Here is a 12,357-nt window from a genome sequence, read left to right as displayed (position 1 = left end):
AAACCTAACCTAACCAAGTCAGAAGGATTGGAATCCAAACAAAAACAAAAAGAGAGAAACCCAATCTTGGAAGCTATCAAGATTGAGAGATAACCTTTACAGAGATACAACCCTGTAAAGAGAGAAAAGTGATCTAGTAAGGTGAGAGACTGAAAGGAGAGATTGTAATCTTCCTTCCCACTTTATAAAGAACTGGCTCTTGTGGAAGTAGGCATCATTGGCCGAACCACGGTAAATCTTTGTGTTGTGGTTTGCTTTTACTGCTTTACATTATTATCTGTTGTTAATAGTTGTTTAGCGAGTTGGGCATGTTAGTATAGGTTGTAGTTGATATTTAGATTTTGTCCGGAGTTGAATTGTGTTCAAATATAAGTTATCTGTGTAGTGGGGAATCGATTGGTATTGGTATAATCCCCAACAAGTGGTATCAGAGCCTTGGTTGGAATAGCCTAGGGTGTTATCCGAATCTTGGTCAGAAGGTGTTTGACGAAATTCCTGAGAGAAGATTTGAGGTTAAATAACTTGTAGAGATGGACCATTCCGTGAACACTCGCATGATGAGTCTGAATAGGAAGAACTACACCATCTGGAAAGCCAAGATGGAAGACTTGCTATACTGCAAGGACTTGGCACTTCCATTGAGAATGGGAGTAAAACCGAGAAAAGGCCCGATGAAATTTGAGTAGAAAAAGCTTGATGTAAAAGCGATTTGATACATTCGATAGTGGATTGACGCGGTGTCTTTCACCATGTGTAAGAGACTACTGACGCGGTTTGTAGAAGAAACTTCGAAGACACTGTATGAGAGGAAGTCGGTGGAAACAAAGTGCTAGTCATTAAGAAGTTTGCGAACCACGAAGTACCAAGAAGGTTCTTCAATGTCCGAAAGCATCTTAATGAAGTCTGAGAATATCATCAATCGGATGCATTTGATGAAGATCAATTTGAGAGCGAAGTTGAGGCTTTGTTTCTATTAGGGCTCTACCCGAAAGTTGGGAGACATTAGCGGTTTCTACACAGGGCAGCCAAGGATGGAATTGTTACCATGGAGATGGCTACCACGTCTCTGTTGAATGAGGAGACTAGAAGGAGTGCAAGAAGCAGCTTTTCTCACTCAGAGATCCTTTTCACGGAGAAACGGGGGAGAGGTCGAAACAGAAAACCATCTCGCTCTAGAGGTGATGACAGAAGTAAATCTAGGGGTGAAGCTAGAACTCCTAAGGCAGAGAGGCAATGTTATTATTGTGCCACCAAAGGCCACTTCAGATATGAGTGCAGAACACTGAAGAGGGATGAGAAGAATAATTGTGTACATGAAGACATGGTGCAAAGGAACGGAAACACAGGCAGAGATACTACCGCACTAGTCGATGACCTAGTGGGAATTGTGTCAAATTGTGGTGTGTGCTGTCTTAGTACCTCATGTCAGGATACAGAGTGGGTGATAGATATAGGAGCATCCTATCACGTCACACACCGCGGGGAGATTCTTCACTACCTACAGCTGTGGTGAATATGGTGAAGTAAGGATGGGTAACAGTGGTGTCTCGAAGATTATAGGCATTGGAGATGTTCATGTAGAAACCAATGTCGGCTACACCTTGACACTCAAGGATGTAAGACATGTCCCTGACATACCGCTAAGCCTAATTTCGGCTGGGAAATTAGATGACGATGGTTTTGTAAACTCGTTTGGTAACGGGGTATGGAAACTGAGCAGAGGTTTCATTGTAGTAGCCAGAGGAAAGAAAACTTGCTCTCTTTACAAAACACAGGCTAGTTTGTGTAAAGCAGAAGCGAATGCGGCAGAAGAAGAAGCTTCATCTGAACTATGGCACAAGAGACTGTGTCACATGGGCATAAAAAGGATGGAAGTTCTTGCTAAGCAAAAGGCCGTGCTAGACATTAAAGGTACACATTTAGATACATGTACTCACTGTTTGGTAGGAAAGCAACACAGGGTGTCTTTCCAAAGATTCCCGTCTCATAGAAAGGACAACGTCCTTGAACTAGTGCCTACCGCAGGACTTATGTGGTCTATGAGAGTAAAGTCCCACCGGGGAGCCGTACTTCTTGACATTCATTGATGATGCGTCAAGAAAGATATGTGCCTATAGTCTGAAGACCAAGGATGAAGTACTTGGCGTGTTTGAGAAATTCCACAGCATGGTGGAAAGAGAGACTGTGAAGTTGTTGAAGTGTATTCATTTCGGATAATGGGGGTGAGTACATTGGGCCATTTGAAGAGTATTGCGAGTCATGGGATTCGTCATGAGCGGACCGTTCCCAAGACACATGAGAATGGAATAGCGAGAGAATGAACCGTACCATTGTAGAGAGGATGAGATGCATGCTATCTCACTCTAAGCTACCTAGAAGCTCTTGGGTAGAAGCAATGCGTCTGACCATGCATGTGATCAACCTGTCGCCCGGCAAAGCCTCTCGAATAGTGATTATCCGAGAGAGTATGGTCGGCAGAGATGTTGATTATGGATACTTGAGGGTATTTGGGTGCGGGGCATTTGTGCATATTCCGGAAGGATGAGAGATCCAAGCTTGATGACAAAGCCAAAGCGGTGCATTTTTCTGGGTTATGGAGATGAAAAGTTTGGTTACAAACTCTATGATCCGATTAACAAGAAGGTAATCGAAGTCGAGATGTTGTGTTCTTAGAAAACCAAACCATAGCAGACTTTGAGGAGGGTGAGAAGCTACAGGGCTTTCACCAATGATCTTGTTGATTGAGAACCGAAGTTCCTACCGTGGAAGCGTCGCGAGAAGGCATTGAGAATGCAGAGAACCATGAGTTTGAAGCTCATGATGAGAATCTATTGCTCATGATGGGATAGAACCTATTGGTATAGAAGATGCAGATGAGATGCATGAACCACCACCAGAGCAAGCAGAAGTGCAACCTCCTGAGGCACTAGCAGATGGGGCAAGGAGGTCTGACAAAGGGAGACTAACTTCAACCAGGTATCCACCACATAATGCGTCGCGTGCTACTATCGGATGGTGGAAAACCTATGTACTATCAAGGCGACTTGAAGGTACGGACAAAGAAAAGTGGTTGAAGGCCATGCATGACGAGATGGATTCTTTGCATAAGAATCACACTTATGAGTTAGTTGAGAAACCCACAGGGGAGAAAAGTTCTCAAGAATAAGTGGATATACAAAGTCAAGCATGAGGGAGAACAATCTCACCCAAGGCACAAAGCTTCGCCTTGTTGTGAAGGGATTCGGTCAAAGGAAATGGATTGACTTTGATGAGATTTTCTCTCCTGTAGTGAAGATGACTTCTATCCGGGTGGTATTGGGTATGGCGGAAGTATGAACCTAGAGGTTGAGCAGACTAGATGTTAAGGCGGCTTTTCTTCATGGAGACCTTGAAGAAGATGTCTACATGGACCAGCCGAGAGGGTTTGAGGTCAAAAGCAAGGAGCGGCTAGTATGCAAGCCGATAAAGAGCTTGTATGGGTTGAAGCAAGCACCGAGACAGTGGTACATAAAGTTTGACTCCTTTATGGCGAAGCAAGGATACAAGAAGTCTGCTTCCGATCAATGTGCGTTTGTTGAGATTTCCGGATGGGGATTTCATAGTGCTATTCTTTGTATGTGGATGATATGTTGATAGTTGGCCCAAACATCAACAAGATATCAAACTAAAGAAAGACTTGAGTAAGTCCTTTGAGATGAAGGATTTGGGTCAAGCAAAGCAGATACTTGGGATCGCGGATCACTTTCGTGACGAAAGAGTGGGAAGTTGTGGCTTTCAAGAAAGCTACATTGAAGGTGTTGAAGAGATTCAACATAGATCAAGCGAAGCCCGTTAGTTGTCCGCTTGGTGGCGGTTCCGATGACCAAAGAGATGTGTCCTAAGGGTGAGCATGAGCAGAGTCAGATGGAAAAGATTCCTTATGCATCCGCAGTGGGCAGTTTGATGTATGCCATGGTGTGTACTAGACCGGATATTACTTTCGCCGTTGGTGTTGTAAGCAGATTTCTGTCAAATCCGGGTCAGGAGCATTGGGAAGGTGTTAAGTGGATATTGAGATATCTCAAAGGCACTTCCAAATCATGTTTGTGCTTTGGTGGAAGTAAGCCCTTACTTGAAGGCTACACTAATGCAGACATGGCAGGTGATGTTGACTCAATGAAGTCCACCTCCGTTATCTGGTTACTTTTGCAGGGGGAGCAGTTTCTTGGCAATCTAAGTTGCAAAAGTGTGTTGCCCTCTCCACTACAGAAGCCGAGTATATTGCAGCCACTGAGTGTTGCAAAGAGATGCTATGGATGAAGAGGTTCTTCGACGAACTAGGGCTAAAGCAGAAACAGTTTGTAGTTCTATGTGACAGTCAGAGTGCCATCCACTTGAGCAAGAATCCGAGTTTTCATTCTAGATCCAAGCACATACACGTGCGTTATCATTGGATTAGAGAAGTACTCGAAGACAAGCATTTGTGTATCGAGAAGATCCATACCGACAAGAACGGGTCGGATATGATGACCAATGTCTTACCGAAAGGTAAGTTTGATATTTGCTGTGCTACCGCCGGAATGGTAGTAGACTCCTCCTGTTGATTTGGCAATTGCATGGAGGTATCTCCCCTCACTGTTCGGGAGGGGGAGATTGTTGGAGTTATCCCTCACATGAGGAGAGAAACAGAGCTGGAGAGAAACGGAGCAAATTCGCTTCGATTCGAAGCGCAGCGCCTTCGGAAGAAGCGCCACCAGCTCAAACTCGATAAAACTCCAAGCGACCAGCGACTTCAAGCCAGCGCGCCGCCAGCCCGTGTCTAATTTCGTGGGCCTCATTTACGGTGCCGCGAAATTTGGTTTTTGGAGATAAAAACCAAAATCAAGGTTTTGGAAAAACCTAACCTAACCAAGTCAGAAGGATTGGAATCCAGACAAAAACAAAAAGAGAGAAACCCAATCTTGAAAGCTATCAAGATTGAGAGATAACCTTTACAGAGATACAACCCTGTAAAGAGATAAGAGTGATCTAGTAAGGTGAGAGACTGAAAGGAGAGATTGTAATCTTCCTTCCCACTTTATAAAGAACTGGCTCTTGTGGAAGTAGGCATCATTGGCCGAACCACGGTAAATCTTTGTGTTGTGGTTTGCTTTTACTGCTTTACATTATTATCTGTTGTTAATAGTTGTTTAGCGAGTTGGGCATGTTAGTATAGATTGTAGTTGATATTTAGATTTTGTCCGGAATTGAATTGTGTTCAAATATAAGTTATCTGTGTAGTGGGGAATCGATTGGTATTGGTATAATCCCCAACAGAATGATCTCAAGACCTAAACCTGACATGACGCGGGAGAGGAGCGGACAGCTTGCCTATATAAAGGGAGGAGAAACTACGCCTGACGTTATTCAAATTACACCCAAAAACTTGATACGTAGACAGTTCGTATCTATCGCGAACTCAGTCAAATTCATACCAAAACACCAATCTCCCTCACTCCTTTAAATCGTAAAGCTTATCCTAAAAAGAGCATTTACATCCATTAAAAGAATGCAATATAAAGATGTGTTTACAATTTCCAGCAATGTAAATGCTTATAACTATTTTTTGCACTATCTAGTTCTTCACAATCCAAATAAAGAAAATATTATATAGTTTGGCGTAATAATACTAGTTCTCCATAAAAACACAATTCCATCTAGAACGATTTCTGATTAATCAACTTCCAAAGACATGGAATATACAGTCCATGTGAAACGAAAACATTAATTAAACCTACTTAATTTGCCAAGAAATCTCTGCTTCAAAATTTTGAAATTCTTCATAAGCGGGTTTTGTTGTGCCTTTCAAAAGTGTTAAGTTAAAAAGAAGAGTACTTTAAATTACTGTGCAAGAGAAATATTAGAAGTAATTAAATAAAATTATAATTTACAAGAAATTAAAAGTAAAAACAGAACAAGTCAAGCATTAGAGATGAGGTAGACTTCAAAACTACGAGAACGAACAAAATAACAAAAGTAAGGAGATAAAAGGATAACTGATTGCCTAAAGGTTGCTCAATCATATAAGTTCAGAACTAGTACATTGTTAGAAAGGAAATATATTCCTTTCATCTGCGTAAAGCAACTTTCGGTAAATTAAAGTAGTCTATCAAAATCATTGTGGCTTATTTGCAGCACAATATAAAACACTTAGGGACAGAAAATTGGTTTGGTCACTCTCCCAGTACTGAAATCGCACATTCTTCCACACAAAAAAAACAACATGTTTCATAAAAGAATGAATGCGAGTAACGGTAAACCATCGTGTCGTCAGATTTATTAGTTTAGGAGAATTGCAATAAGTTGATCATAATGCAAAAGCATCATATAAAATAAGAATCTTGAATTAAAATCTATAGAACAAAAACTATAAGCAGTAAACAAACTTTAATCAAGAATTAGGGGATCAAATATAGGCTTAAACCAGTCTTTAACGTAAAACTAGCTAATAATAAAATGAGTGCTCATAGAGACACTTACAGCACTCTTGAAAAAAAATGGGAAAAGTGTGTTCGTAGTTGTAGCATTCGCTCTAGTAAAGGCTAACATATATGTATCTTGCCCTCAAAGTTCAGTTAGAACCCCGACTAGAACCAGTTAAGCCTTGAAACAAATAGGTAGTTTGTTTATATACACAACCCAAGTCATGTTAAAAATAATAGAAGATTTTAGATTTATAAAATACCAACCCATCCATGTCTTTGATTATCTCAAGGGAATTTCATCTGACGAGAATTAATATAGTTTATTTCAGGTGGGAAGCAAATCCATATTCTCTTGTTTGCCCAACTTCCCATACTTCACAGTGAAAATCCCATTATGCAACAAAAACTTTCCTAAAAATTAGGGATGTAAATATTATCTATGGGGGCCGACCCTAGTGGGCGGGTATGGGGGTGCTAAACGGGGATGGAGGCGGGTATAGGGAATCCCGACTCCTTCCAAGCGGGTACGGAGATTGGGTCCCCTATCCGCCCCAATTAAGTATGTATTTTATATAATTTGCATATATTATTTATATTATGTCCATTTATCAAAATGTTGCAAGAGAATAAATTAAATTTAATACCTCATTCTTTAAATCATGACCATTTTTCCCCTAGGCTAATGCAAAATCTATGAAGGGTCTTTAATATAAAGAAGAAAAATAGTTTAGTTATATAATTTTTGTTTTATTAAGTTGGTTAATGGGGGTTGGGGTGGGTATAGGGAATCCCCGATTACCTCTCGAGTGGGATGGGGATGGCAAACTCGCCCCGACCTACCCCATTTACATCCCTACCTAAAATCCCAACCCGGTCAATTGGCAGCTTAAGTACTACATGTACTATGCACAACTCCCTGAAGAAAGAAAGCAAAAACAAAAACATGCCTCCTGTGATAGTGGCTAAACAACAAAGCCATCTAGTGCATTAAGTTAGATCATTGGATACTGTATTGGTTAGCCTTTATATCTAAGGGAGTAACAAAACAAAGCCTGGAAGAAATAATGATAAACAACTTCATTCCCTTTTGTAAGAAAAGTTTGAAATCAACTTCTGGCATCTTATTGTCGTCTCTCTTATGGTTTCAACAATCTTTTTCAATTACAACTGTATGTACAAGCTAGGAAGGTCGCATTGATATATATCCTCGAGAAACTTACTTCCACACCCACAAGAGAGGCAGAACTCACCTTAACTCTTAAGAAGTTGGGGTTGACATCCTTAGCATGGAACCATGGAACAGTAATAGGTTCCTTGAGGACTGTTCTTTAGGACCATGGGGAGCCAGCCGTAAAGCAAGGTTCCTTGCATTTGCAAAATTTCAGTCTAACTACCTAAGAGGTGAAAGATCCTACTGTATCGATCTGCCCCAACCTATCACGCTGATACTGTCCCCACTTATTCACTGCAAACCTTTTGTTCCGACGGAACTTTTCAGGAGGTCACCCATCCTGAAACTACCCCGTCCGAACACACTTAAAGTGGAGTTCTCACCAACCCCACAACCAACTGTGCTTGAAAAGGTCTCAACGTTACGATTTGGATGATAATTACTCATAACGAGGATCTTAGAAGCTGCCTAAGCGAAGTGGGACCTTACCATGGCGCAACCTGTTGGGTTTGTGGAACCGTCGAGCTTTGCTCCGGTGATGGTAGCGAGGAACTAACAATTGTGAAACATAGATGGCTGGATTAAGCCAGTTTTTCACTCTTGGACGGCCCGTCAGCACTGTCCCACCTTTGTGTAGTTTTTCTCACTCCTGTTTCGAAGTCGGCCTGATGTGACCAACCTTGAGAAGTTTGGATGGCCCAGGTGAACCGACCGAAAGAAGTTTGGACGGCCCAAGAGAACCAACTGAGATCCATGCACATTTCTTCCTTCCTGTTTCGAAGTCGGCCTGATGTGACCAACCTTGAGAAGTTTGGATGGCCCAGGTGAACCGACCGAAAGAAGTTTGGATGGCCCAGGTGAACCGACCAAAATTCGTCTTGACGAAATATTATGAAATTTTGACAGTTTGTCGAAATTTCAATAACAAACCCATTTTCTCCACGAAATTTTCTCCCCATATATAAAGAAACTTATGGTTAGGGTTGAGATAACTTTTGAGAGATTCATTTCTTGGGTATTGTGGGAGCTCTATTGAGCTAGGGTTTGAGTGAGGCCTTTTGTTCTTGATTCTTGATATCTCTTGTAAACTCTCCAATCTTTGCTATAAAGGAAACTCGCTCTTGTGTGGATGTAGGTAACATTTACCGAACCACCTAAATCTTTGTGTCTCTTTGCATATTTACTTCCTTATTTATTGTTTACTTGTTATGGGTGATGATAAATTAGTGGCTTTGCTTGTTTGAGTTTGTTGTGATAACTACCAAAGTCTTGGGTGGGTGATTTCCTTGGTGTGATCTCCAAGTTGAAATCATTTGGGATAGAAAGTAGCTAGATTGAGGTGTGACTTTCTAGTGAAATCTCCCAACAAGTGGTATCAGAGCACGGTTTTGAATCATTGGAACAAGGTGTGTGAGGAAAAACTCCACCTTTAGCATTGAGAGCTAGGTGTTTGAAGAAATTCTTCTGAGAGAGTCTCCACCGTTGTATTGGTTCAAGTGGAAGTCATGACGACCGAAAAGGAAAGCTACAAGATAGAGAAGTTTGACGGAACAAACTTCGGCTATTGGAAGATGCAAATTGAGGACATACTCTATCAAAAAGATTTGTATGAACCTTTGATGGGAGAGAAGCCAGCGAGTTGCGAGCAAAGTGAATGGGATTTGCTAAATAGAAAAGCATTGGCGACAATCCGATTGAGTCTCTTGAAGTCAGTGGCCTTCAATATTAAAAATGAGAAGACGGCGGCGTCTCTCATGAAGGCACTAACGTGCATGTATGAGCAACCTTCGGCCGCGAACAAAGTCTATTTGATTACCAAGCTCTTCTCCATGAGAATGTCGGAGAATGATTCCTTCAAGGACCACTTAAATGAATTCAACCAAACGAAAGACCAATTGGAGTCGGTTGAGATTACATTTAGTGATGAAGTGAGAGCGTTGGCGATAATAGGACAAATGCCTCCAAGTTGGAAGGCTACGGTTGCGGCTATTAGTGGCTCGGCGGGAATGAATAAGTTGAAATTTGACGATGTGGTTAGTATGATACTAGCGGAGGAAATTCGAAGGAGTTCGGATGGGGCCTCGACATCGGGTTCGGCTTTGAGTACCGAGAGCGAAGGGATGCACATGCACAAGGGTCGTGGTAGACCGAGAAATAGAAGGGGGAGAATGAACTCTCATGCCCCTAGTGATGAGCCTAGAGATGATAGTATCATTATATGCTACAATTGTGGTTTGCCTGGCCACTATAGTAATCGATGCCAAACACCAAGGAATGACAACTACAAGAAGAATCAAGAAGCTAATGTAGTTGAAGTGGAAGATGATGCTTTGATATGTTCGATGGAGAACAATAAGGAGTCTTGGGTTTTAGATTCCGGCGCATCATTCCATGTGACCTCAAATCGAGAGTTCTTTGTGAACTACACCAAAGGTGACCTTGGAAAGGTCTTTCTTGGTGATGACCAATCTTGTGCCATTGTTGGCAAAGGTGATGTCCGTGTTATGTTGAAAGATAGGACATGGTTATTAAAGGGATGTTCGACACGTTCGGATTTGAGGAAGAATTTGATTTCGATTGGGTCAATTGGCTAGTGAAGGATTTGTTACAATCTTCACGAAGGATACTTGGAAAATCTCTAAGGGTTCTCTAATAGTCGCTAAAAGGCGACAAGGATGGTACTCTCTACATGACCGCAGACGGGTGTGGGTCGAATGCCGTGGCAAATGGCAAAGAGGATCCAAATGTTTGGCACCGCAGACTTGGTCACATGAGTGAGAAAGGAATGCAAGTCCTTCACTCCACTGGTAAACTCCGTTAGAGTCGCCGGACTTTGACTTCTGTGGAGAATTGCATGTTTGAAAAAGAGAAGGGTGAGTTTTCAAGAGATGGGTCGAACTCGAAAAGCTAGGAAGCTTGAGTTGATTCATACAGATGTCTGGGGGCCAGCTAATGTCTCTTCACTTGGCGGAAAGTTATATTTTGTGACTTTCATTGATGACCATACTAGGAAGGTGTGGGTCTATTTCTTGAGACACAAGTCCGAGGTATTGGAAGTGTTCAAGACGTGGAAGGCCATGGTTGAGAATGAGACATGCTTCAAGGTGAAGAAGCTGAGATCTGATAATTATGGAGAGTATGTTGATTCAGGTTTTGAGAAGTATTGTGCTAACAGTGGCATCAAGATGGAAAAGACTTTGCGAGGGACACCTCAGGAGAATGGGGTCGCAAAGCGGATGATTAGAACACTGACATATAGGGCTAGGTGTATGCGTACACTAGCAGACTTGCCTGAGCAATTCTGGGCAGAAAGTGTTAGCACAGCAGCTTACCTGATCAACCGAGGACCATCAGTACCTTTGGATTTCAGAATTCCAGAGGAAGTGTGGAGTGGGAAGGATGTGAACCTTTCCCATTTGAGAGTGTTTGGGTGTGAGTCCTATGTGCACACTAGTGACCAAGCTAGGAGTAAGCTTGATGTCAAGTGTACCTTCATTGGATATGGCGATGATGATCTTGGTTATCGTTTTTGGGATGACCAAAACCGGAAAATTATTCGAAGTAGAAATGCCTTGTTCAGTGAGATGGTTTTGTACAAGGACAGAAAAGAAGCACAGCCTGTGGAGCCGGTTACAGATAGTGACACTGAGTATGTTGAGTTGGAAGGCTCTTATATGAGTCGTGGTGTTGTGGAAGTTCCACAGTCAGATGATGATAGTAGTGACTCGGGTGAAGAGACTACGCCACCAAGTCCATCTCCACCTCGCGTAATCGAGGAGGTTATCCAGCAAACCGCATCGAGAGCATGAAGTATCCTCCCTCCACCTATTTATTTACTGATGATGGTGAACCTCATTGCTATGATGCGGCATTGGAGGTTGGTGATGCTAGCAAGTGGGAGCTTGTTATGCATGATGAGACGGAGTCCCTCATCTTTAGTATCACTTGGGAGTTGGCCAAAGTACCCAAGGACAAGACTCTACAGAGCAAATGGGTGTATCGAGTCAAGGAGGAACATGATGGTTCCAAGAAATATTTGGCAATGATATTCTCCCCAAATACTTTTCAGTCAGTGTTTAGTATTGTTGTAGCGGAAGGTTTAAATCTTAAGCAGTTAAATGTGAAAACTGCTCACCTCCATTGTGACCATGTTGAGGAGATTTACATGCGACAATTCTTGGGTTTCCTACGGAAGGATAGAGAGAATATGGTGTGCAAGCTGAGAAAGAGCTTGCATGGTTCCCGACAAACCCCTAGGCGGTGGTACATGGTTTGCATGCACCCGGATATATCCCATGCAGTGGGAGTTGCTTGGAGGTTTATGGCTAACCTTGGCAAACATCATTGGGAAGCGGTGAAATGGATATTGTATTATTCATGGAGTATCACGGAGACATGTCTATGTCATGGTAGGGGTGTTGTGAAGACGAAGTTGAAGTGTTCAACTTCGGTGGGTTTTCTTGCTTGAAGACCATGTTGGATGAGCCGAGTGTTTCATTAGTAAATTGGATTTGGATGGAGTTGTTACAATTGAGATGTGATGTGCTTGTAGAATCTCGACAGGTTCCAAGTGGGAGATTGTTGGGTTTGTGGAACCGTCGAGCTTTGCTCCGGTGATGGTAGCGAGGAACTAACAATTGTGAAACATAGATGGCTAGATTAAGCCAGTTTTTCACTCTTGGACGGCCCGTCAGCACTGTCCCACCTTTGTGTAGTTTTTCTCACTCTTGTTTCGAAGTCGGC

This window comes from Coptis chinensis, chromosome 6 (assembly GCF_015680905.1).
Source record: "Coptis chinensis isolate HL-2020 chromosome 6, ASM1568090v1, whole genome shotgun sequence".
In the NCBI taxonomy this organism is placed as follows: Eukaryota; Viridiplantae; Streptophyta; class Magnoliopsida; order Ranunculales; family Ranunculaceae; genus Coptis; species Coptis chinensis.
The sequence above is the reverse complement of the archived record's forward strand: the minus strand, read 5'-3'. Positions refer to the sequence as shown.